Source organism: Rhinopithecus roxellana, chromosome 2 (assembly GCF_007565055.1).
Source record: "Rhinopithecus roxellana isolate Shanxi Qingling chromosome 2, ASM756505v1, whole genome shotgun sequence".
Taxonomy (NCBI): domain Eukaryota; kingdom Metazoa; phylum Chordata; class Mammalia; order Primates; family Cercopithecidae; genus Rhinopithecus; species Rhinopithecus roxellana.
In genome coordinates, this window is record NC_044550.1 from 12005053 (window position 1) to 12030581 (window position 25529).

Below are 25529 nucleotides of genomic sequence, written 5' to 3' on the forward strand. Positions count from 1 at the left end.
CACTGCCATCCTTCAGGGATGTCCTAGAAAGGGGCTGTAGTGCTGCAGTTGTCCACTTTCAGGTGGTGCTTGTGTATCATGCAAAACCAAGTGTCTGCTCTTAAAAAAACCCCTAGTCTTCTCTTCCTTTGTCAACTGATCATAGAGAACTCCCCATGAGGCCACTGGTGCAGGCTGGGGGAGAGAAGGCAGGGTGGCAGGAGTGGAGACCGTGAGCATTTGAGCCACTTTCCCATGTAACTTACTTGTGCTTTCAGGACCTGCTCAAGCCCAATCACATATATACCACTTCCATTTAATAATGTAATGCTGCTGTGCCTGACCTACTTTGTAGCTAAATGGGTCATAAAACACTCAGTTCATGATAGGCAGTTCTGGTCACATGATGACTTGATGACCCATCATCAAACGTTCAGTTTCCACCAAAACCCAGTAACAGGCCAAGAGCTGTCACTCATAAGGAGAGTAGTTATCTACAGAAGATGGCAGGGCCTTACTTCAAAATTCTGGAAACCTCCACTGTGATTCATCTATGGGGGCCTTCCAAAGATTCCAAACAGCACTCCTATCTGCCACTGACACCTTAAGCACCATTGGATCTGCTGGGTCATATGTCCCAAGCGGCAGAGCAGCTTGCACAGCGGCCTGGACCTGTTGCCGAGCCTTCTCCTGTTCCGGGCCCCACTCAAAACTGGCAGCCTTTCGGGTCATTGGATAAATGGGCCAGAGTAACACACCCAAATGAGGAATGTGTTGCCTCCAAAATCCAAATAGGCCCCCTAGGCGTTGTGCCTCTTTCTTGGTTGTAGGAGGGGCCAAATGCAGCAACTTATCTTTCACCTTAGGAGGAATATCTTGACAGGCCCCACACCACTGGATCCCTAGATTTGACTGAGGTAGAAGCTGTCTGAATTTTTGTTAGATGTTTTTCCCATCCTCTGGCATGCAAATGTCTCACCAATAAGTCCAGTGTGTTTGTTACTTCTTGCCCACTGGATCCAATTAGCATAATGTCATCAATGTAATGGACAAGTGTGATACCTTGTGGAAGCAAAAGGTGATCAAGGGCTCTCCAAATAAGATTATGACACAAAGGCAGAGAGTTGATATACCCCTAAGGTAGGACAGAAAAGGTATATTGCTGGCCTTACCAGCTGAAGGCGAATGGCTTCTGGTGGGCTTTATGGGCAGGAATGGAGAAAAAGGCAACTGCCAAGTCAATGGCTGCACACCAGGTACCAGGAGATGTGCTAACTGGTACAGCAGCTGCAGTTGGAGTCACCACTTGATTAAGCTTACAATAATCCACTGTCATTCTCCAAGATCCATCTATCTTCTGCACAGGCCAAATAGGAGAGCTGAATTGTGATGTGGTGGGAATCACCACCCCTGCATCTTTCAAGACTTTGATGGTGGCACTAATCTCTGTAGTCCCTGCAGGGATGTGATATTGTTTTTGATTTACTATTTTTTTAGGTAGAGGCAGCTCTAATGGCTTCCATTTGAGCTTTCCCATTATCATAGCCCTCACCCTACCAGTCAGGGAGCCAATGTGGGGGTTCTGCCAGCTACTAAGTATGTCTATGCCAATTATGCATTCTGGCACTTGAGAAATGACCACAGGATGAGTCCAGGGACCCACTGGACCCACTGTATGTTGGACCTGAGATAAAACTCCATTAATTACGTGACCTCCCTAAGCCTCTGCTTTAACTGGAGGACCACTATGATGTCTTAGGTCTACTGGAATCACCTTCAGCTCAGAGCCAGTGTCCAGTAGTTCCCAAAATGTCTGATCATTTCTTTTTCCCCAGTGCAGTTACCCTGGTAAAAGGCCAGAGGTCGATTTGAGGAAGGATGGGAGAAAAATTAACATAAGTTGTCAGTAGTGTGGTGGGGTCCTTCCTTAAGGGTACCTGTCCTCCCCTTCATTCAGGGGGCTCTGAGCCTGTAAACTGGCTGAAGTCTGGAAATTGACTGAGGGGTCATGATTCTCTGTTTTTATAATTCAAATTAGTCTTTTGTCTATTCCACCTGGAAATTTTCTGCTTATATAAATTGAGTAGGAATGCAGTAGGCTTCCTATCAATTTCTTTTCTAGGAACACTGTGATTAGCCAATGCCGGAGCTCTACACAAGTGAGACTATTCTGATTGCTGCTTTGCCTCTGCTGTCCATTACAGTAGCTACACCCACCTTGCTTTTGAGGGTTAAGTGACATCACTTGGCCTCTGCCACCTTGGGATCCAATTATTCTCATTGTATTTAAGTTTCGTAGTTGAGTGACTGCAGTTCTCACTGTTAGATCTGGCATACAGAGAAGAGTAATTATAGGGCTCTTCAAAGATGCAGGTGCTGCCCTCACAAATCTATTTTGCAATGCATTGGTCAAGGGTATATCTTCTGGACCCTCCCAACTGAAATGAATAGGTCTAAAGTGACTAATCACCTCCAGCATCCTAATCTCCCTAAGCCTTTGGATCCCTTTCCTCTACATTAAACCAAGGGAGATCAGACATTTCCAACTTGCTCACAGTAGGCCATCTTTTAATCCTATTTCAGCTCTAAGCAAATAAACTATTGAACCTTTTTTTAACTCCCCAAGCTGCAACATTAAATGAAAAATCCCTGCTTAGTGGACCCAAATCAATAAATTCAGCCTGGTGCAACTATATTTTTTCCAACATTATATCACACCCTTAATATCCATTCCCATGCCTGTTCTCCAGATTTCTGCTTACATAAGTTATAAAACTCAAGCAGTTATTTTCGAGTGTAGCACATCTCCTCCTGGATCACACTCTGAACCTCACCTCTAGGGGCCTGCTAGGACTTTAGTTATAGGTCTAGAGGCAAACAGGGGTGTTGGGGGTGGCTCCTGAGGAGAATCAACATTATCTTGCCTGGTAACTGCCTCAGGGAGGTCATCACTGTTGCCTCAGGCAGCATAGGGTTTACCTCCTCAGACAAAGGTGGAAAGACTGATGCAGCATGAGTTGGGGAGGGGATGTTGCCCCTACTGGGGATGTGGCAACAGTTTCTTCTGGCAAAAAAAGGTTCATCAGAGTTTACAAGCTCAGTGTCCTCAGTTTCATCAGGACCCCACCACACATCCCCATTCCAAGTTGCAGGGTCCCATTCTTTTCCAATCAATGCCCTCACTTTAACAGGAGACACCTGGCAGGACTCTGCATGCACCTATCATTGCAAGTCAGCCACTCACATGATAAGAACTTGTGTCTGTTTTTCCACAATTTCAGCTCTTTCTCTACAGGAGATAAGACTCACTCAAGACAATCTTGGCAGATTTGACGCTCAGTATCTGCTTCTGAAGTCAGGAGTTAGATTCCATACTTCATAATTTTCTTTCATCACTTTGTCCACTGAACTTAGGAGCAACCAAACAACTTCATTATGTTCCTTGGTTCTCCACATATGGTCAAAGGTATTATGTATAGAGTCATTAGACTCCTTATCTCTCATGAGCAGTGATTCAGGAGTGTCAAATGCATATATTTTGCATAATTCTCTAAACAGTTCATGCCAAGGACTATCAGTGTTCTCCATAGTTTTAGAAGTAGAGTCCTTAGCATTTTGGAGTCTAACCATATTAAGCAGTGAACTCCATAAACCCCAAAACCATCCTCAATATTCTGCTCCTCTGGAACCACTCTTGGTACCAAAATCTATATTAGTCAGGGTTTTCTAGAGGGATAGAACTAACAGGATATCTATCTATCTATATATCTATATATAACAGGAGATACATATATATGTTATTAAGCAGTATTAACTCACCCAATCACAAAGTCCCACAATAAGCCATCTGCAAGCTGAGCAGCAAGGAAGGTAGTCTGAGTCCCAAAGCTGAAGAACCTGGAGTTCAATGTTTGAGGGCAGGAAGCATCCAGCATGGAAAAAAGATGTAGGTTGGGAAGCTAAGCCAGCTAGCCTTTTAATGCTCTTCTGCCTTCTTTTATCCTAGCTGCACTGGCAGCTGATTAGATTGTGCCCACCCAGATTAAGGGTGGGTCTGCCTTTCCCAGCCCACTGACTCAAATGTTAATTTCCTTTGGCAACATCCTCACAGACACACCCAGGATCAATACTTTGCATCCCTCAATCCAATCAAGTTGACACTCAGTATTAACCATGATATAGGGTTTCACCATTTGGCCAGGCTGGTCTCGAACTCCTGACCTCAAATGATACAGTCACCTAGACCTTTCAAAGTGCTGGGATTATGGGCATGCCACCATGCCCGGTCAAGAAAAGCATTTTTAATGAAGGAGTCTTATTATTGTTTGGCTAGATATATGGTAAGATAGAAGTAATGGTTTCTAGTAATAGTCTTTATTGGTGCTGTCCTTGGTTTTATGGAGGGGATGCTTTTTTACAAGGTTGTTTCTTTGTTTTCTATAGCATGCTTCCTCCCATCACCAGTCCCCTTTCTTCTCCTTTCCTTTTTAGATAAGCCTCCCAGCAGGACCATCCTGGCGCTGCCTTTTACCTTGCAGTAGGAACACTGAAAAACATGACTGGCTCCATGAAAGCAGGGTAATAAAATTCACTGTCTTTTCCCTTCTAGCTGACATGTCATTCTTTCCAAACATGCCCTTCATATACTACCTGCAATTCACAGGCGAAAACATTTTCTATATAGTCCACTTTCTACTCTTGCCTTTCTATGTTCTTATGTTGCTGAGTTACAATAAAAGTCACAAAGCAAGGGAAAACAATATTCATATATGTGCATATTGACTAAATTCACTGACTAAATTCTTCAGGCATTCTGTGAGCCTGAGATGAAATGCTGGGTTATTTCATGGTCCTTACACTCTCCTGTGAATTCTTATAGCCCCCTTAAGTACCATCTTTACAGCCTTATCGCATTTTCTTATAAACAGAATAGAACAGACATGAATATAAGGTAGAGAACTCTCTTTGGGCACAAATATCTTTAGTGTCTATTGGACTAATCCTCTTGATTACTCACAGTTATAAAAATAAATATACCACTACTTTCTCTGGAGAAGATTTTCTTAATGTTTTTGAATAGTTCATAGTCTATGACATTTTTATGCAGCTATTTTGAGTCAGACACATTTTTTGATAGGGTCCCAAAAACAAACCATTCAATTTTCAGCTTGTTTTCTGTTTTTTTTGTTTGTTTGTTTGTTTGTTAAAGTAATGCAACTAACATCTACTTCATTTCCAATTAATGTGTACAACCACCTCCTGCCACTCCAGCATTTAGTCTTCTACCTCAGGCTAAGAGGTAGACCAGTTTTAGAAAAAAAGGTTCAGTAAGGCACTGAAGATGGGGCGAATCTTGGGAATTTGTATAATAGTCAGGGATGTTGGCTGCACAATTGGTAATAAAATTTTGAAATGACCATTTTGAGGCAGCCAAGTCAAAATGGCGAAGCCAATATGTTCTATTTTGCAACTGACAGTTACCAGATGGGAGGTTGTATGGAATCCCTCTCCAGTTAGCACTCCCAAACCAAAATAAGAATTTGCTTGCAAGAGAGGGGTGCCTCAGACATTACATAAGATTCTTGGCTAGAAAAACTTCTCTAAATAGGGCAAAATAATCTAGTTAGGCTCTGATGTTTTAAGACTATTTATTTGGGTAGCTCTGATTTTATTATGAAGATTCTTGTATTAGTCCATTCTCATGATGCTATGAAGAAATACATGAGACTGGGTAATTAATAAAGAAAAGAGGTTTGACTGACTCACAGTTCTGCATAGCTGGAAAGGCTACAGGAAGCTTACAATCATGGCAGAAGGGGAAGCAAACACGTCCTTCTTCACCAGGTGGTAGGAGAGACAAGAATGAGAGCTGAGCAAAGGGGGAAGCCCCTTATAAAACCATCAGATCTTGTGAGAACTTACTATCACAAGAATAGCATGGGGAAAACCACCCCCATGATTCAATTACCTCCCACTGGGTCCCTCTCACGACACATGAGGATTATGGGAACTACAAGTAAAGATGGGGATGCTCCATACCATGTCATTCTGCCCCATCCCCTCCCAAATCTCATGTCCTCACATTTCAAAACACAATCATGCCCTTCCAACAGTCCCCCAAAGTCTTAACTCATTCCAGTATTAACTCAAATGTCCAAGTCCCAAGTCTCATCTGAGACAAGGCAATTTCCTTCTGCCTATGAGCCTGTAAAATCAAAAGCAAGTTAGTTACTTCCTAGATACAGTGGGGGGTACAGGCATTGGGAAAATACACCCATTCCAAAATAGAAAACATGACCAAAGCAAAGAGGCTACCAGCCCTATGCAAATCTGAAATCCGATAGGGCCCTCATTAAATCTTAAAGTTCCAAAATGATCTACATCAATTGCATGTCTTATATCCAGGTCATGCTGATGCCAGAGGTGGGCTCCCACAGCCTTGGGCATCTCCACCCCTATGGCTTTGTAAGGTACAGCCCCCCTCCCGCTCCTTTCATGGGCTGACATTGAATGTCTGTGGCTTTTCCAGGTGCACAGTGCAAGCTGCCAGTGGAGCTACTGTTCTGGGATCTGAAAAAATGGTGCCTCTCTTCTCATAGCTCCACTAGTCAGTGCCCCAGTGAAGACTCTGTGTGGGGGCTCTGACCCCACATTTCCCTTCTGCGCTGCCACAGCAGAGGTTCTCCATGGGAGTCCTGCCATGTAGCAAACTTCCACCTGGACATCCAGGCATTTCTGTATATCCTCTGAAATCTAGGTGGAGGTTTCCAAACCTCAGTTCTTGACTTCTGTGCATCCACAGGCTAAACACCACATGGAAGCTGCCAAGCTTGGGGGCTTGTGCCCTCCAAAGCCATAGCCCAACATGTACCTTGGCTCCTTTTAGCCATGACTGGAGTGGCAGGCACACAGGGCACCTAGTCCCTAGGCTGCACAGCAGGGGGTCCCTGGGACCAGCCCAGGAAAGCATTTTTTTCTCATGGGGCTCTGGGTGTGTGATTAGGAGGGGTTTCCACCTTCGTGGAATGTCTCTCTGACATGTCCTGGATACAGTTTCCCCATTGTCTGGGTGATTAACGTTGGGCTCCTTTTCACTTAGGCAAATTTATGCAGTGGGCTTGAATTTCTCCTCAGAAAATGGGTTTTTCTTTTCTATCACATTGTCTGGCTGCAAATTTTCCAAACTTTCATACACTGTTTCCTCTTGAACATTTTGCCACTTAGAAATTTCTTTTGCTAGATACCCTAAATCATCTCTCTCAAGTTCAAAGTTCCACAGATCTCTAGGGCAGGGGTGAAATGCCTCCAATCTCTTTGCATGGCAAGAGTAACCTTTTCTCCAATTCCCAACAAGTTCCTCATCTCCGTATGAGACCACCTCAGCCTAGACTTCCTTGTCCATATCAATATTAGCAGTTTGGTCGAAGCCTTCCAACAAGTCTCTAGAAAGTTTGAAACTTTCCCACATTTTCCTGTCTTCTTCTGAGCCCTTCAAACTGTTTCAGCCTCTGCCTGTTACCCAGTTCCAAATTTGCTTCCACATTTTCAGGTATCTTTACAGCAGTGCCTCTCTCCTGGTACCAATATACTATATTAGTTTGTTAATGCGCCACTCTGAAGAAATACCCGAGACTGGGTAATTTATAAAGGAAAGAGGTTCAATTGACTCACAGTTCTGCATGGCTGGGAATGCCTCATGAAACTTACAGTCAGGGGAAAAGGGGAAGCAAACACATCCTTTTTCATAAGGCAGCAGGAGACAGAAGAATGAGAGCTGAGCGAAGGTAGAAGCCTCTTATAAAACAATCAGCTATCATGAGAACTTACTCACTATCATGAGAATAGCATGGAGGAAACTGCTCCCATGATTCAAATACCTCCCACTGGGTCCCTCTCATGACACGTGGGGATTATGGGAACTACAATTCAAGATGAGATATTGGTGGAGACACAGCCAAACTATATCAGTACTCATGATGAAACCCAGGTGAAATGGCATGTGTTTCCCTTTTACAATGAGTTTAAATAACTGTTATTCCGGCTCTTAACTCAAACTCTTGAATGTGCAGGTGCTTTTGGTTTACTCTTTCTTAGCACTACTAAATAACTGTTTCTTCTAGGGATGTAGAAATACTCCTTAATGTTGCTGCAAAACGGGGGATCCAAGAAGCCGAAGAACTTCTGGAGAATGTTATTTGAACTAAAAGCAAGCTCTTGCCAACTGCAAGAACTGGGAGTTTTTATAAACCATAATGTGTGTCCTGCATGCTCTTCCTGGAACATAGGATGTTCTGCTCTCACTTGTCCACTGTGGCTCTGCAATGCTTTGTGGCACTTTCAATGGAAGCTCCTTTTACTTATAGTCTCATATGCTGCTGTAGCATTAATTTGCTGCTGCAGCATTAATTTGCTGGTTAAAATCCTTTAAATGAAGTGTTACTTATATGTTTTCCTGGGATTTGAGTTTGACCTCTTCTGGATAGAGGAGTACTTTATTTGGGTTTCATTACTGCTCACTTCAGCTAAAGTTGCATTCAAGCCAGTGAGCATTCTATAACGTGGTAAGTGGAAAATAACGAAAAAACTTGTCACACCAGAGATTGGCTTCTTGGATGTGTTAGTTGGCACTCACAGATCCACTGAAAGAGCTAAACTCATCATTAGCCAAATCTATGACATGTGATGTTCTGCCTAAAATAAGTCTGTTTTCATTTCTCTCCATTTCAATTTTCTGCTCTATTAGGTTTCTATGGTATTTTATTACATTCACTTTCTGTATTACAAAAAGTCCTTTATGGGGTTAAAAAAGGCTGGTATTGTTGTCAATGAAAGCAAAAAGGATAAAGTATAAGACCTAATATTGATTGACCATCTGCCACATGCAAGATATTTTTTAGCTGTTTAATATATATATATTTGAGACTGAGTTTCGCTCTTATTGTTCAGACTGGAGTACAATGGCATGATCTCGACTCACTGCAACCTCAGCCTCCCAGGTTCAGGATATTCTCCTGCCTCAGCCTCCTGAGTAGCTGGGATTACAGGTGTGCGCCACCACGTCAAGCTAGTTTTTTCATTTTTAGTAGAGATGGGGTTTCACCATGTTGGTCAGGCTGGTCTTGAACTCCTGACCTGAGGTGATCCACCTGCCCTGGCCTCCCAAAGTGCTGGGATTACAGGAGTGAGCCACCACACCCGGCCTGTTTAACAAATATTTTAACATTCACTAGTTACAAAAGTCTTATAAGGTGGATCTTATCATAACTCTCATTTTACAGAGTGAAAACAGGTGTAGAGAAGTTGTGATATGTGAAAAGTCACAGAATGAGTGACAGAGTGGGGTTTTTAGTGCTGGCAGTCTGATTCTAGAGTCGACATTCTTAACCAGTTCTACCAACATTACTCTCCCAAATCATTAACATCTCTTTCCTAACAACAAAGATGTTCTAAGAACAGATAGCTGGGTTTATTACTAGCGTATGGTGAACACTTATCTTAGCCAATAACTCAGTCCCATTTTCTGACTATGATTTTTTTAAGGACAAACCACATAGTCCTATTCTTCAAAAGTGATATTTTTAACCTTAATATAATTAGCTGTATTTATCTCATTTAGATTATAGCACAATTCTCTCCTTGGAATATACATGCAGAAACACAAAGTGAGAGTGACAAAAGTGTCTAAGTGGAATTCAATATGATGATTAAGCTGTGTTTAAAATATATGTTTCCACTTTGAGTGCCTTATTTACACTGTATACATATGGAATATGACTGTGAGCCTTCGTCAATCTTCTCTTTGTCCATCGTGAACACATAAACTTTTAAGGATGTACATGAAATGGTCACATGCAATTTTAAATTCTTTAATGTAGAAAATCCCAAATTCATAAACTAAATTCTTCACTTGAACCTTTGGTAATAGTATTTTTATCTTCTCTAGAAGCACTTTACTTTCCTTACATTTTTCCCAGAGAAACCAGTCTTCACTTCAGTTTATGTTGTTCAAGATACAACTCTGGAAATTTTATTCTGTGCCACAAACGCTTACCTGATACTAGGACTATAATTTCAATCATCGTGTTAATGTGCATTTTTTTAACCTTCACAGTAATATCCACTTTACTATCTTGCAATTTAAATGCTTGTTTATAGTAACAACCCAAACTTACAAGTCTGAAAATATACTATAGGAATATGATCACTAAATAGTGTTAATTTTTTTATTTTAAAAAATTCCTTTAGGCATCTTCTAGAAACATCTCCAACTAACATTGATTTAGATTGTTTTAGGGTACTAATATCTTCTAACAGTTCTTTGTTGTTGAAATAAAGTAATAGAGCAGTTGAAAAAGTATAACAACAATAAGAAAGATTTTGTAAAGCCTCACATATAAAACCCCTGCACTTTTAACTTTGATAATACTTGGGTGTAAGATCAGGAATGACCTACCAGTCCATTAGGGTTGAAAAATAATGCTTCATGCAAAACAAGAGAATGTGATGGATGAGGATTCCCCTGAATCCAAAGCTCTGCTTCTACTTCCTTTGCTGTATCTGGGCAAAAATTCAGGGGAAAAGCAAGACATAAGAAAGAAATTGGATCATAAAGAGAGTGAGAGCATGAGAGAACGAGAATGGATTTGCATGTGTTTGGCCTGTTTAGATACCCCAGGTTCTGCTTTCTTTCTTCCTTCCTCTGTGCTCCTTCTGGGTCACAGAGGTTGAGAACCTCTGCACTCTTCTAGATGCCCTAGGTTTCCTATTTAGCTATTCTGATGTCTTGATCCTTTTTCTTAAGGTCTGCCTTCATGTTAATATAAAAAATATTTTACATTAAATATGACATGTATTTACAGTACACATATCTTAAATGTACAACTAAATGAATTTTACATATATATTACCCATGTAACTACTGCTCAGTTGAATATGCAGATTTAGAATATTCCTTCCAAGTCAATACTACCAGGTAACTGCTATCCTGATATCTATTCCTACAGATTTGTTTTGCCCACTTGTGAATACTATGATATTTGTTTGTAAATTTGGTTGTCAATATTATACTGTATATTCTTCTGTATCTAGATTCTTTCACTCATGGTCATTTGTGAGATTTAGCCTTGTTGTTGCCTGCTGGAATGAATTCATTCTCGTTTGTATAGTATTCTGTTGTATGATTACACCGTAATTTGTCTTTCTACTTTTGATGGGCATTTATATTACTTCTAGTTTCTGGGTATTAGTTAAAAGAAAGTACCTATGAACATTCTTGTTCATGTATTTTGATGGATATACTCTTATCTTTTGAATATATACCCAAGAATGGAAATGCTGGATTATAGGGTATTCATATGTTTACCTTTGGTTGGGTCTGCCAAACATTTCTCCAAAGGGATTGTGTCATTTTACACTCCTACCATCAATTTATGAGAATTCCAGTTGCTCCACATTCTTGCCAACACTTGGTTTTGTTAATCTTTAAATTTAAGCCGTTCTAGTCAGTGTAGAGTAGTATCTTATCATAGTTTTAATTTGAATTTATCTGGCAAGTAGTAATGGGAAGCACATCTGTTTGGAGGTATTTGAGAAAGGGAGCTGGGTACACAGTGCAGCATGTACTACACTTAAGACTCCCAAAGGAAGCTGCCTGATTTCTTGGAGGTGAACTTTCTGGTGTGGCCACATTCTCAGTGACTTGAGATAGACTAATTGTAAACCTAAATTGTAAATAGATGGCTTTTAATGATCTGAACAGAGCTAGGGTTTTAATTGCAGGTTGTCACCCTGTGATTTTCTTGTATAAGAGACATAAACTTAGCCAGGAACTCGTAGTTCTTTGAATTTAAATGGATAATTTTCCTATAATCACGCTTTATTACAAAGCATCTTCTAGGCTTCAGTCTATACAATCTTGCCCTAGTAAGCAATATCAAATTATGCTACATATGTGTTATTGGTAAAATCCATTTGAATTGTGATTCAAATATGGCAATATTTTTATTATTACTACAGGCTGTTATTTGACATGTGATAAAACAGAGTTAAACTGCTGGCGAATGGCTGACAGAAGTTACCCCAATGACAGCATATTATCTGAATTAACTTTTTGGATTCTTAGTTCAATGCCCAAACTTACTACAAGAAAGTACTGATGCAGTGTTTTACATTTTTTTCTTTCATATCTGTAACAGATTTGTTTTTTAAAGTAATGGATTTTGAGGGAAAAAAACATGGGACAGAAGTATGGAATACAAATATAAGTGTGTTGCTAATTATCTTATAACCACAATAAACAAATACAGAGAATGCCCTGTACAAAACACAATAAAGTTTCAAAGATTGAGGTGTTCCTTAGCAAGGCTGACAATTTTAGTCTCTGGTATTTGTAATTTAGGCTGCAGTCCTCATTTCTGGATGAATCACTCTGTGTGTGGCACAGTCTATGCCTTTAATCAGATTTGAACAGAAGAATGCCCATTTGGCCCAGGTAGAAGTAGACGAAGTGTTTGGTTTCATGTGTCAGGCAACTACCAAAGTTCCTCCCCATGATGCAATGTCAGATGGGATTGTACTTCTTGTCAAACTGCTTCTTGATATGGGCTGAAATAGTCTTTTTAGTGTTCTCCAATGCCTGTGTAGCTCACACCACTAAGCCCTGCTGCATCTCTTCCAACGTGACTGCATTTTTGATCACAGCTTTTCAATTTCACATGGTTACTGTGGAGCAGAGACTGGCCAACTGGAATAGTCTCCTTGGGAAGGTGCTAGCATGGCTCAGGCCCTGTGAGAGCTATGGTCACTACAGGAGCCATGGTACATCTAACACATTTTATATTCTTAATGAGACTCTGTATCTAGTCATGTTCTTTCTGTGCCTAAGAGAGCATAGAAAGTTCTTCTCATGCTCTTTCCCCACCTCAGTTTTCTCAAGGAAGCAGGAGAGCACATTTGCATGTACCAGCATTGGAACCACTGTACCAGTTTACTTATCTTGAATAAGTGGCTTAACCTTTCAGAGTTCCAGTTTCTCCAGCTGTGCAATAACTACTACCTCATAGTGTTGATTTGAGGATGGATTAGCTAATGTTTAAAAAACACATAGCACAATCCTTCACATGAAGTAATGAAACTGAAGGTAGTTATGTTAAAGTTGTCAGGCATGAGAAAACGAGAAAATAATCACTTTCTGTCAGAGATGGACTTACAGTGAAGCAAAAGCAGTTTAAATTTTAATGAAGTTTAAGGGCCCTTTGCAAGTAAGTATACTCAAAATAAGATATTTTAACTACAGTTGGCTAGGATGACTCTTCCCATTTGATTTCATCTCCATCACATTTGCCTTTGTTTCAACTGGTATTGGAGGCCTGTAGGCATTCTTGGCTTTCAGTTGTGGGAAAGTTGAGTTGGGAATATGTTTAGTTTGGGCTTATAAGATATATTTGACTCACATTTCTACACACAGTTGGATTACTTCTAGCTGTCTTGGTGTTGGAATGGATTCTAGAAAACCTCTGATTGCCCACTATGCTATGTGCAGATGCAAAGGCCAGAGGTGTGGCCAAATGGTTGGACGTGTGCACAGTATCCAGCTTCAGAAGAATGTGGTGGTAGAGGAGGAAATGGTTTGATATGTTCCTTAGATGCACCTAGTGGAAAATTCTTCTGAACCTTAGAGCTCACATGTGAAAGAAACTTGGATGGAAGTGTTTCTAATATTTGACCACAATCCTGAAACTTTACGTGAAGTTACCAATAATGTGGTGTGAAACCAAAATATACTATATTTTAAACTATTGATGAAATACATTTTAACATATTGATAAAATAAATCTATTTTAAACTATTGATAAGGTAAATTTCAAAGATGCACTGAAGTCCTATTCTATAAGAGGTATTATGAAATAATTGTCATCCATAAAGGTGCTCAAAGAGCATGAAGTCCAAAACATAGGAAAAAGAGACTACTAGAAGTATATCAGGACATGGATTAATAAAATTATATTATTTTTCTGGCATTTTGGTTGACTGTAGTATTTATCAGTTTTTAATTTATTTTATTTTATTTTTCTCATCCCTGATACTTTTGCAGTTAGTTTGGATTCACAAGTATGCATTTTTTTCTTAAGGGAATCTTCAGACTGTGAATGCTTCTGGCCACACACTACCTGAATCCACCCTTGTTTGTGATAATATACCCTGTTGTCAGTGATCCAGAAGGACCTTGGAGACACACCTTTCAGTTTGTGGTTATCTTTGGCTGTGATTTCTGATGTACCATAAAACCGAGAAACCTGAATTACATAATATTTGCAGGGACAGGATTTTTTTTTTTTAATTTGATTCTGATTCCACATCGCTTCACTTCTTTTAGGCAAGCCAAGTATGTATTGCCTTTGCATTACTGAAGGAGGAAATGGGGGTTCTTTGTCCTCTTGTTCCAGGGTAATTACATAAAAGAAGCTAACTCTATAGATTCCTGACCATGCATAATGAGATGACAAACTATACATCAGATAGAGGGACTATGCCCCAGAATTAAATTGCTTGAAACAACAACTGTATAATCATTGTTACTTTATAGGTAAAGAAACTGAGGTCTAGCTGATTTATCAAGGACACAGTGATTGGAATTAAGTCCACCTCTAGATTAGTTCAGTTCTACAACTTGCTGCTGCCTTGCTAAGTGATTCACTTCAATGATTCACTTCAATGATTCACTTCAAAAACACGGAAGAAGAAAGATTTACCTTGAATGTACTTGGATATTGATGTTTCCTTGGCAACAGATTCTAAATGAAAAGCAAAATAGTGATTGAACATATGCAGTTTTGTTAAAAAATTGTGGGCTCTGAAGCAGCAGCCTCAGAAATTCCTCATTCTTTGTTAATTGAAAAGAAAAGTTTTATTCTTGGATACTGCCATGTAGCAGTTATTTTAGAAAAATCTATTTTCTAGGCAGGAAAACAGGAGGCCATTCCCCTTTTCCTCTGAATCTCCCTCTGCTTTGGGCTTTTTTACTTTCTTGTAGTAAATCAGAGTCATGTGCTTAAGTAGCACTTAACACCCACCGCATTGAGGTCTAATCAACAGTACCTGTCTATAATTGAAGGGATTAGACATAATTTAGTTGCAATTAAATGCAGCCTAGTATGAACATAAGGTATATTATTAATAGAATATCCTTTTTTTTTTGTCTTGATACTTTAAATTCCTTGGTTAGTCCAAATCATTGCAGAGCTACATTCCTTGTATAGCTTTTCTTTTAAAAAGAGATGATGCTTTTACGGAAATGCTGTGGTTTTGTGTCATCTACTTCCTTTGAGGGATGCTATAAAATAGAACCCCTTTAAACTGTGGGAATATTGTTCATTCTAGTTTTGCTAATCACAGTGTGGTTTAGGCCAGAAGTTTTGGGGTCACCTGGTAGGTGGTTAGAAATACAGAATCTCAAATCCCACCTCAGAGCTAGTGAATCAGAATCTGCATTGTAAGATCCCAGGTGGTTTATATGTGCAATGGAATTTGAGATGCACTGTTCTACATTGCTTGGTCTATTTTCTTGAGGACTTGCAAGATAATTTACTTCAGAAATAACCTAGTGGTTAAGTTCCTTGGCTTGAAGTAGGCAGAAAGTTTGCTTGATTTGGAGGTTGCTTGCCGCAATTACTGATTTTGTGTTGTATTCATCCGTTTTTATGCTACTGATAAAGACAGACTCGAGAGTAGGAAGAAAAATTGGATTTACAGTTCCACATGGCTGGAGAGGCCTCAGGATCATGGTGGGCAGTGAAAGGCACTTCTTACATGGCAGTGGTAAGAGAAAATGAAGAAGATGCACAAGCGAAAAGCCCTGATAAAACCATCAGATCTCATGAGACTTAATCACTTCCCTGAAAACAGTGTGGGGGAAACTGCCCCCATGATTCAAGTTATCTCCTGATGGGTCCCTCCTGCAACACATGGGAATTGCGGGAGTACAATTCAGATGAGATTTGGGTGGGGGCACAGCCAAATCATATCATTCCATTTTGGCCCCTCCAAATCTAATGTCCTCACATTTCAAAACCAATCATGCCTTCCCAACAGTCCCCCAAAGTCTTAACTCATTTCAGCATTAATCCAAAAATTCACAGTCCAAAGTTTCATCTGAGACAAAGAAAGTCCCTTCTGCCTATGAGCCTGTAAAATTAAAAGCAGGCTAGTTACTTCACAGTCCAAAGTTTCATCTGAGACAAGGAAAGTTCCTTCTGCCTATAAGTCTGTAAAATTAAAAGCAGGCTTGTTACTTCCTAGTTACAACGTGGGTACCGGTATTGGGTAAATACAGCCATTTCAAATGGGAGAAATTGGCCAAAGGAGTTACAGGGTCCATGCAAGTCCAAAATCCAGTGGGGCAGTCACATTTTAAAGCTCCAAAATGATCTCCTTTGACTCCAGGTCTCATATCTAGGTCATGCTGATGCAAGAGGTGAGTTCCCATGATCTTGGGCAGTTCCACCCCTGTGGTTTTGCAGGGTACAGCCTCCTTCCCAGCTGCTTTCACATACTGGCATTGAGTGCCTGCAGCTTTTACAAGGGCATGGTGCAAGCTGTCAGTGGATCTACCATTCTGGGGTCTGCAGGACGGTGGTCCTCTTCTCACAGCTCCACTAGGCAGTGCCCCAGTAGGGTCTCTGTGTGGGGGCTCTGACCCAACATTTCCCTTCCTTGGTGACCTAGCAAAGGTTCTCCATAAGTGCCCCACTCCTGCAGCAAACTTCTGCCTGGGCATCCAGACATTTCCATCCATCTTCTGAAATCTAGTTGGAGGTTCCCAAACCCTAATTCTTGACTTCTCTGCACTGGCAGGCTCAACACCATATGGAAGCTGCCAAGGGTTGGGGCTTGCACCCTCTGAAGCCATGGCCCAAGCTCTACATTGACGCCTTTCAGCCATCATTGGAGCAGCTGGGATGCAGGGCACCAAATCCCTAGGCTGCACACAGCATGAGGACGCTGGGACCGGCCCATGAAATCATTTTCTCTTAGGCCTCTGGGCCTGTGACAAGAGGGGCTGCCCTCTGACATGCCCTGGAGGCATTTTCCTGGTTGTCTTGGGGATTAACATTTGGCTCCTTGTTACTTATGCAAATTTCTGCAGCTGGCTTAAATTTCTCCGCCGAAAATGGGTTTTTCTTTTCTATCACATTGTCAGGCGGCAAATTTTCCGAGCTTTTTCGCTCTGCTTCCTTTATAAAACCGAATGCCTTTAACAGTGCCCAAGTCACCTCTTAAATGCTTTGCTGCTTAGAAATTTCTTTTGCCAGAAACCCTAAATCATTTCTCTCAAGGTCAAAGTTCCACAAATCTCTAGGGCAGGGGCAAAATGCCACCAGTCTCTTTGCTGAAACATAATAAGTCACCTTTGCTCCAGTTCCCAAGTTCCTCATCTCCATCTGAGACCACCTCAGCCTGGACTTTATTGTTCTTATTGCTATCAGGGTTTTGGTCAAAGCCATTCAATAAGTCTCTAGGAAGTTCCAAAGTTTCCCACATTTTCCTGTCTTATTCTGAGTCCTCCAAACTGTTCCAACCTCCGCCTGTTACCCAGTTCCAAAGTTGATTCCACATTTTTGGATATTTTTCAGCAACGCCCCACACTACTGGTACCAATTTACTGTATTAGTCTGTTTTCATGCTGCTGATAAAGACATACCCAAGACTGGGAAGAAAAAGAGGTTTAATTGGACTTACACTTCCACATGGCTGGGGAGGCCTCAGAATCATGGAGGGAGGTGAAAGCACGTCTTACATGGTGGTGGTAAGAGAAAATGAGGAAGATGCAAAAGTGAAAACCCCGATAAAACCATCAGATCTCTTGAGACTTATTCATGAACATGAGAACAGTATGCGGGAAACTGCCTCCATGATTCAAATTATCTCTGACTGAGTCCCTCCCAAAACATGTGGGAATTATGGGAGTAAAATTGAAGATGAGATTTGGGTAGGGACACAGCCAAACCATATCATGTGTTTTTGGGAAATCTATTTAACTTCTCTAACTCCCAATTTTCTTCTCTGTACAATGAAGACCATAATAGGATCTACCTCACAGGGTTATTGCAGTCATCAATGAGAAAGTACATGTAAACCAATCAAGCCCCAGTAGTTGCATATGAGAACCAATAATAGCTATTATTATTGTTATTACTACTACAAAAAATTATTATTTTCTCATTGAATGGTTTTGTCTTATCAAATAATATAACTGATTATTTTTGGGGGGAGCAGGGTAATGACTGCTAGGAAGCATAGAGCCAAATTATACCCCTTTCCAGCCAGTATTTGACATTTTAACTGACCTTACTCCAGCTTCATCTTATTTATTTATTTATTTATTTATTTATTTATTTATTTATTTGAGACAGAGTCTCACTCTGCCGCTCAGGTTGGAGTGCAGTGGCTCCATCTCTGCTCACTGCAACCTCTGCCTCCTGGGTTGAAACGATTCTCCTGCCTCAGCCTCTTGAGTAGCTGGAAGTACAGGTGCATGCCATTACACCTGGCTAATTTTTATATTTTTAGTAGAGATGGGATTTCACCATGTTGGTCAGGCTTGTCTTGAACTCCTGACCTCAGGTGATCTGCATGCCTTGGCCTCCCAAAGTGCTGGGGTTATAGGCATGAGTCACCATGCCTGGCCCATCTTATTATTGTTATTATCTTTTTTAGGGCAGGGTCTCACTCATTCTCCCACTCTGGAGGGCAGTGGTGTGTTCATACCTCATTGTAACCTCAAACTCATAGGCTCAAGTGATCCTCCTACCTCAGCCTTCGGAGTAGCTGGGATTACAGGCAGGCACCACCACACCCAGCTAATTAAAAAAAATTTTTTTTTAATAGAGATGGGGTCTTGTTATGTTGCCTAGTCTGGTCACAAACACCTGGCCTCAAGCAATCATCCCACCTTGGTCTCCCAAAGTGCTGAGATGTCTTATTTATACTTATATTTATATTTCTTCATCTCAATTTCCTTTTATTTTTATATTTTATGTTTACCATTGTATCTTTGTAAGATACTTCAGAATCATTTTATATTGAGCATGACATAACAATAAATTAGTAATGACAACTACAAATTTGTTACTCCATAACTTTTGGTCCAAATTACGTTGACAGCCTTTTCTTATTTTTCTTTCTACCAACCCCTTGGTAGAGTCATATTGTTCAATCTCGTAACCGTTGTAAGGAATGGGCACCTAAGACAATTTTTAAAGAAATGCTGTTTTCCTCACATTGCCTTCTTCGTTTTTTTTTTTAATCATTGTATCCCTAGCATAATATGATACAGATAATAGATTCATAATACATTTCTTGAATGGGTATGTAAAAATTTATATCATATCCATTTACATCTCTTCATGCTTGCTGTTAAATTCAAACCTGGAATGAGCTTTCTTTATCCTTTTGACTTGTCCAGTAAAGAGACCCAGATCAGGTGTCACCCTCTGCTAGAAGACTTTCTTGACTGTTGTTCCAGACAGGGGGCTCCCTTCTCCAAGAACCACAGAATTCACTGCGTGTCTTACTCGGGTGGCACTTGACATTTCTCTTTATGTTGGTAGCTATCCTTGATTTAAAAGCACAAGATTTAGAATCAAGAAGTTATTGGTCCAAAGCTATTAGGATGACTTACCAGCTGTGTGACTATAGAAACTTTCTTACCTTCTCTAGGGCTGTTGCCTCTTCTGTAAAATGGGGAAACTGAATGCTGTATTGCTAGCATAGATAACATATGTGGATGTTTAGCATATTACAGTTGATAACTGTGCTTTTTTTTTTTTTTTTCCAAATCAAATTCAGTAACCTTCTCCTGTAGAATCAGCAGGGAATTATGACAGGGTTATGAATGAAGTCCTGTTCCTATCATTCTCAAGGACTGTTTTTGCCTCTGGGCTCCCCTGACTGACAGAGCTGCAGGGGTTTTGTCTATTTATGATTTGTGGTGAATATAGCTGTGATTAAATATTGTCTAGGTTTCATGACTTGTCATGATGGCAGAGGAGGAAGGTAAGAAATATTTACTGTTACCCAGGGAACACTGCACAACAGTTTCAAACTCTTCTTGGATTCCCTTTTGTTGTTTTTATTTCCCCTCTTTTTATTTTATAGCATTATTTCTCTTTTTTACATTTCTCTTCCTAAGAATACATTTTAGATACCAGAATTAATTTATTTTTAAGGGAGTTCTGTTGATTTTTTTCACTTTCAGACATTTAAAAAATAACCTCCAACCTCTTTGTTGCTGTATGCAGGGACATATTTTCAAGGTCTTGAATTGCAAAATGCCTGAGAGTCAAACAGAAACATCTTTGAGTGTCAGAATTCTGAAAAAGTGATTAATGAAGCCAATTCTCTCATTAAAGATGATACGAAGTTACCACATGAGATACTTTTCCTGTTCACTAAATAACTAGAAGTAACAAGATAACTGGAAAGTTAATCTGTATTTTCAGAAAAATGTCTTATGAATATATACTTAATAAAAGAAGAGTGCTTTGAAAAAATGAGGAGGCTGGTCCATCAGAGAAGTATGCTCATTTTACATCTGACATGGGTCTCTACTTATTCTAGTTCTTTCTCCATATGTTAGTTGGGGAAACCTTTGAGATTAAATCTGATCATCTTGTTTTCTGCCTAAAATCCCACTGACTCCTTATTGCCCACAACATTAAATCTGGGATAAAAGGCTTTGCTTAATCTGGCCCCAAATAACCTCCCACCTCAGCTTCTGCCCCTGCAGCATGGGTTCCAGGAGCTCCAGCTGCCCTGCCCGCAGGTGATGCCCTTTCACCGTGGGTTCTCTGCACAGGTCTTCTCCTCTGCCTGCTCACCATCAAGAACCAGCCCAAATGGCCTTCCTCTCTAAAGCCTCTCTGGACTCCCCCAGGCTTAAGCAATTATTTTTTTCTTTGAGGTCCCATGACAATTTATATATAACTTTGTAAAGCACTTAGTATTCTGGCTAGTTATATTTCCATTTATAAATGGCTTTATTTAGTTAGTTTTTAGAGATACATTCTCACTTTGCTATCCAGACTGCAGTGAGTGGCATAATCATAGTCTCGAACTCTGGGGCTCAAGAAATCCTCCTGCCTCGGCCTCCCAAAGTGCTGGGACTTCAGGTGTGAGCCACTGTGCCTGAATGCTTTTATAAATTTCTTATTAGCTTATGAGTGATTTGAACATAGGTACATTGCTTCTATCTTGTTTGTATCACAGTTAACTTGTAGTACAATGTCTATCATGTAGAAGGTACTCAACAGATTAACTGAATGGCTGCATTCATCTAAATTTATGTATTTTAAAGGAAGACCATACATTTTTGCTTCTCTCATCTTCAATTTAATTGTGTTACTCTTAAATATATTTAATAAATATTAATGCATATTAGCTTTCTATACATATTTATAATGAGCAATGGTATATTTGAATTAATTTTTAAAATAAGTTCAAATAACATTGATTTTCACAATTATGAGTATTGGAAAACATATTTTAAATGTTTCGTCCTTGTGTAGACCCGTTATTTGAAAGGAAATGTGAGCTCCAAGATGCCTCAGGTTGCCTGTGAGCTCCTCTGCTGCTTTCAGCTTGTCAGTGAAACTGCGGTTCAGATTCCCTATTGGTCACTTAACTGATCTTTTTGGGTAGTAAGGGATCAAGACTACCCACAGAACGCTGTAACCATGGTGATAAGATGCCCTATTTTAACTTTTCAACAGAAAAGATGAGATGCTGTAGCACTTCTGTGCCTGTGTTTCCCAGTGGAATTTTGGGGAGGCATTCAAGCATTTAAGCAATAGAATCAGGCCTTGAACAGATAATTACGTTTTACTTTATACGAGAACCTTTTAAATTAGGGGTGGTGACAGACGGCACATAGAGTTCATGACGAGCCAAATGTGAGGTTCAGGGCAAACCAGGGAGGCTTGTCATTCTTATACACAGACTGAGGAAAAGCTCCTTTAAGTCAACAGTTTTGCTTTTTAAATAAAATTGAAGTACTTGTTTAAAAAAATGACCGTGTACTCTTTTTGAGGGTGATAAAATACAAATGTAATGGAAGATGAATGTGAATCTTGCAGAAAAATCAAAGTATTCATTTAGATTATGTTTTCCAAGATTAGTCTTAGACCTAATTAGAATGGGGGGAAGTCTACATTTCGAGATTTAGGGGGCACTAGGAAGGTGTCCAATATCTTCCCTTTTCTTTAGTGTGAAAATCCAACTTGCCAGAGTTTTTCCCGTTGAAGGTTTATAAGTCATTACAATGTAAGCATCTCTGGAAAGGCTTCACACTAGGGGAGAGGTTGAAATCCAGTGGCTTGTGAAATCAAACTGGTTGGTAGCTGTGTCTGGCCTGAAGACTATCTTATATATGTTTTTGAACAAACATTTAATCATAAGGAGACTTAACATAAAAACCTACAGTACTCTATTACCTTTAAACAATAGGGGATGTGGCAAAATGAAATTCTCACAGGACTGGAGCTGAATAGCTGTTGTCCTATTTAAGTGGGCCACATTCTCTCTAATTTGTCACAGCCTCCACCCCTCCCACCCTGACTTCAGATAGAGTCCTTTAGGCCTTCTTCACTCATTTACTTATACTTCCAACCCTTGTGAGTAAAAAAAAAAAAAATACAGAGTAGCCTCAGTAACTGTGCAATTCAGAGGCTGATGATAAGGCATCTGCTTCGTGTTCTGCCTGGGTTTACCTTCATCTCTAGGAGAGCTCTCAGAACATTAAGACTTTCCCATGTCTCTTCTCTTCTGTTGTTCCTACCCCCATTCTCCTCTGGGATATTATCAGAAAATAAACACACCAAAGGAAATAAACAAAATATGCATTTTCAATATATTTTCCTTCAAGCATTCACTAAAAAACTTACTATTCACAGGGAACAGTGGCTCACACCTGTAATCCCAGCTCTTTGGGGGGCTGAGGTGAGAGGATTTCTTGAGGCCGGGAGTTTGTGACTAATCTGGGCAACATAGTGGTAACCCATCTTTAAAAAATGTAAATAAATTAGCCAGGTGTGGCAGTGCATGCCTGTAGTCCCTTGGGAGGCCAAGGCAGGAGGATTGCTTGAACGCAGAGGTTCAAGGCTGCAGTGCGCTGTGATAGTGCCACTGCACTCCAGCCTAAGTAACAGAGCAAGATCCTGTCTCTGAAAAGAAAAAACAAAACAAACAAACAAAAAACAAAAAACTGAACACCTCTATTTATATTTCTAGCACAAACATACATACACACACACGCACACATACACACATGGACGCACACATATATATGTATAAATGTGCCAAAGAAATTCCACTTGTACTTGAGGCTGGCTTGAACGGAATGTTTGAGTTTTCCCGAGTGTTGAGTACTACCTCAATTGGGGACACATTGTGGTTGGGTCTGAACAATGCAGCAAAATCAAGTTGAGGCATGGAATTTATTCTGTAAATATAATCAGTGTGGAAAAAGGTTGAATAATCTGTCTCCAGACCTTATTCTCCACAGAATAGGCACTGTTAAGGGTTCAAAGGCTCTCTCTGACTTCTCCTGCATCTTTTCCTTCACCAGCATTTCCATCAACAAATCTCTTGCACCTCTAGTCTTGTTTTGGCATCTGCTTCTCAGAAATCCAAATTGACACATGGTAAATGGCTACGTATTATCAGCAGGTATCAAGAGGAATTATAAAGCAATCCATACTGAAGACCTGAGGGGGACTATGCGGGTGAGGTAAAAGAACACCAAATGATCGAAGATCAACTTTCCTATTAGCATGGATATTTTGTCTCTAGACAGTGTAAGGACAAAAATGAGCTAAGGAACAAGATACTGGTGGCTGGTCTTTGGGAGTAGTATTGGACCAAAATCTGGTAGAGACCAAGCATAAATTTATGAGGGGCTGAATGGAAATACAAGCATTAAATAATAACAGTTGGAAATGCAATATGTATAAAATGTTTCAGTGATAAATTGCCAAATGAGTGTTATGGTCAATAAATGCTTTGAGTTCACAGAGTGAGAGACCACATGGAAGTTTAGAAGGTTTTGGAAACATTTTTAGGATAGACATTTTTCCTAAACGCTGGGTATCATAACTGGATATGGTCTGGTTACTTTTACCACTGAAGAAGTGAAAACAGAGGAGGTTGAAATAGAGGAGTCACTTGAATGTTAGGGAAGGTAGTCACCGTGCAATATTTTGAAGACATGTTTCTTGAGTGGAGTCTCAAGACCACTGAGGAATCGTAACTTATTTATAAAATTTAAAAACATTATGTTTTCATTTTGATGTTAATCTTAAAAAGTATTATTAACGTATTTGGGATCTCAGCATCACCTTCTGAGAACCACCTCTAGATTTCTTGGCCTCCTTTTGTATTTGTGTTAATAACTATGTTGGCACAAAACAGTACTGCTTGAGTCATAACAGTCTGATGAGAAAAAACGGAAGCAGACTACATATGTAAATGAACCATTCCTGTGACGTGCTCTTATGTGCTCAAAGATAGACAGGAGGCTGAGCGTGGTGGCTCGCACCTGTAATCTCAGCACTTTGGGAGGCTGAGGTGAGCAGACCACTTGAATTCAGGAGTTAGAGATCATTTTGGGCAACATGGCAAAACCCTGTTTCGATAAACAATACAAAAATCAGACTTGCTGGTGTGTGCCTGGGGATGTTGAGGCAGCAGTGAGCTGTGATGGCGCCACTGCACTCCTGGAAGCAGAGTGAGACTTTGTCTTAAAAAAAAAAAAAAAAAAAAAAGACAGGATTCCTTGGGGCCTTGGGTCTTTTGATATTTTCATCAATATGAACTGCTGATATGTGGTTTCTCTAATTATGGGCCAGTTAAATTAAGCACATGGAAATCTCTTGAGGACAGACATTAAATTGGGAGCTACCATCCATTCTCATTTTGAGAAATAAAATATTTAAAATATTCTCTCAAGTAAGAAGCACCAATTTCAGTCCAAAGTCTAAGCTGCCATTATTTTCTAGAATAGGAAAATTAGCATTTAATTTCTCTTTTGCTTTGTCTGGGAAACTTATCAGAACAGGAAGAGAGAGAGTGTGGTCTTCAGTAAACTCAAGATTCATAAATTCTTCCAATTCTTCCCTTGTATTAGCTAAATGGAATTCTGTGGTAGTACTGTCCTGTAGGAAGAAACCTATGCCCCAGAAGACACCTAGCCTCCAGGTAAAATGCAATTAGCTCAGCATAGAAAATATAATTAGCATCCTGTCCATTTTATATGTAAGATAACTCTTGCAGGAGCCCATTCATCTCAATCCCTATTCCTGCTCATCTCCTTTGCATGTTAAAATGGTTTTTAACCAGAACTTGTGCTGCCAGGAGATATGTTCTCCTTTTGTTTAAATCCACTCACTGAATGTATTTATTGAATGCTGCTATGGGCTGCTCGCCACGTTAGATGCTGTAATGAGCCCCACAGACACCGTCTCTGCCTTTGCAGAGGTTATAGCCAAATGAGGACAGAG

General features: G+C 40.1%; 1 long non-coding RNA gene and 1 pseudogene across 1 annotated transcript in view; one reads left to right on the forward strand and one right to left on the reverse strand.

Annotated features, from left to right (window-relative positions):
* LOC104668851 overlaps positions 1 to 8278 on the forward strand; it is an 82122-nt gene extending 73844 nt beyond the window's left edge. The window contains exons 3-4 of the long non-coding RNA XR_748899.2: positions 4471 to 4557; positions 8100 to 8278. This is a non-coding gene — a long non-coding RNA (uncharacterized LOC104668851). The remainder of the gene's footprint in view (positions 1 to 4470; positions 4558 to 8099) is intronic.
* Positions 8279 to 12430: 4152 nt separating this feature from the next.
* LOC115894796 lies at positions 12431 to 12694 on the reverse strand (annotated as a pseudogene).
* Between the last annotated feature and the right edge of the window lie 12835 nt (positions 12695 to 25529).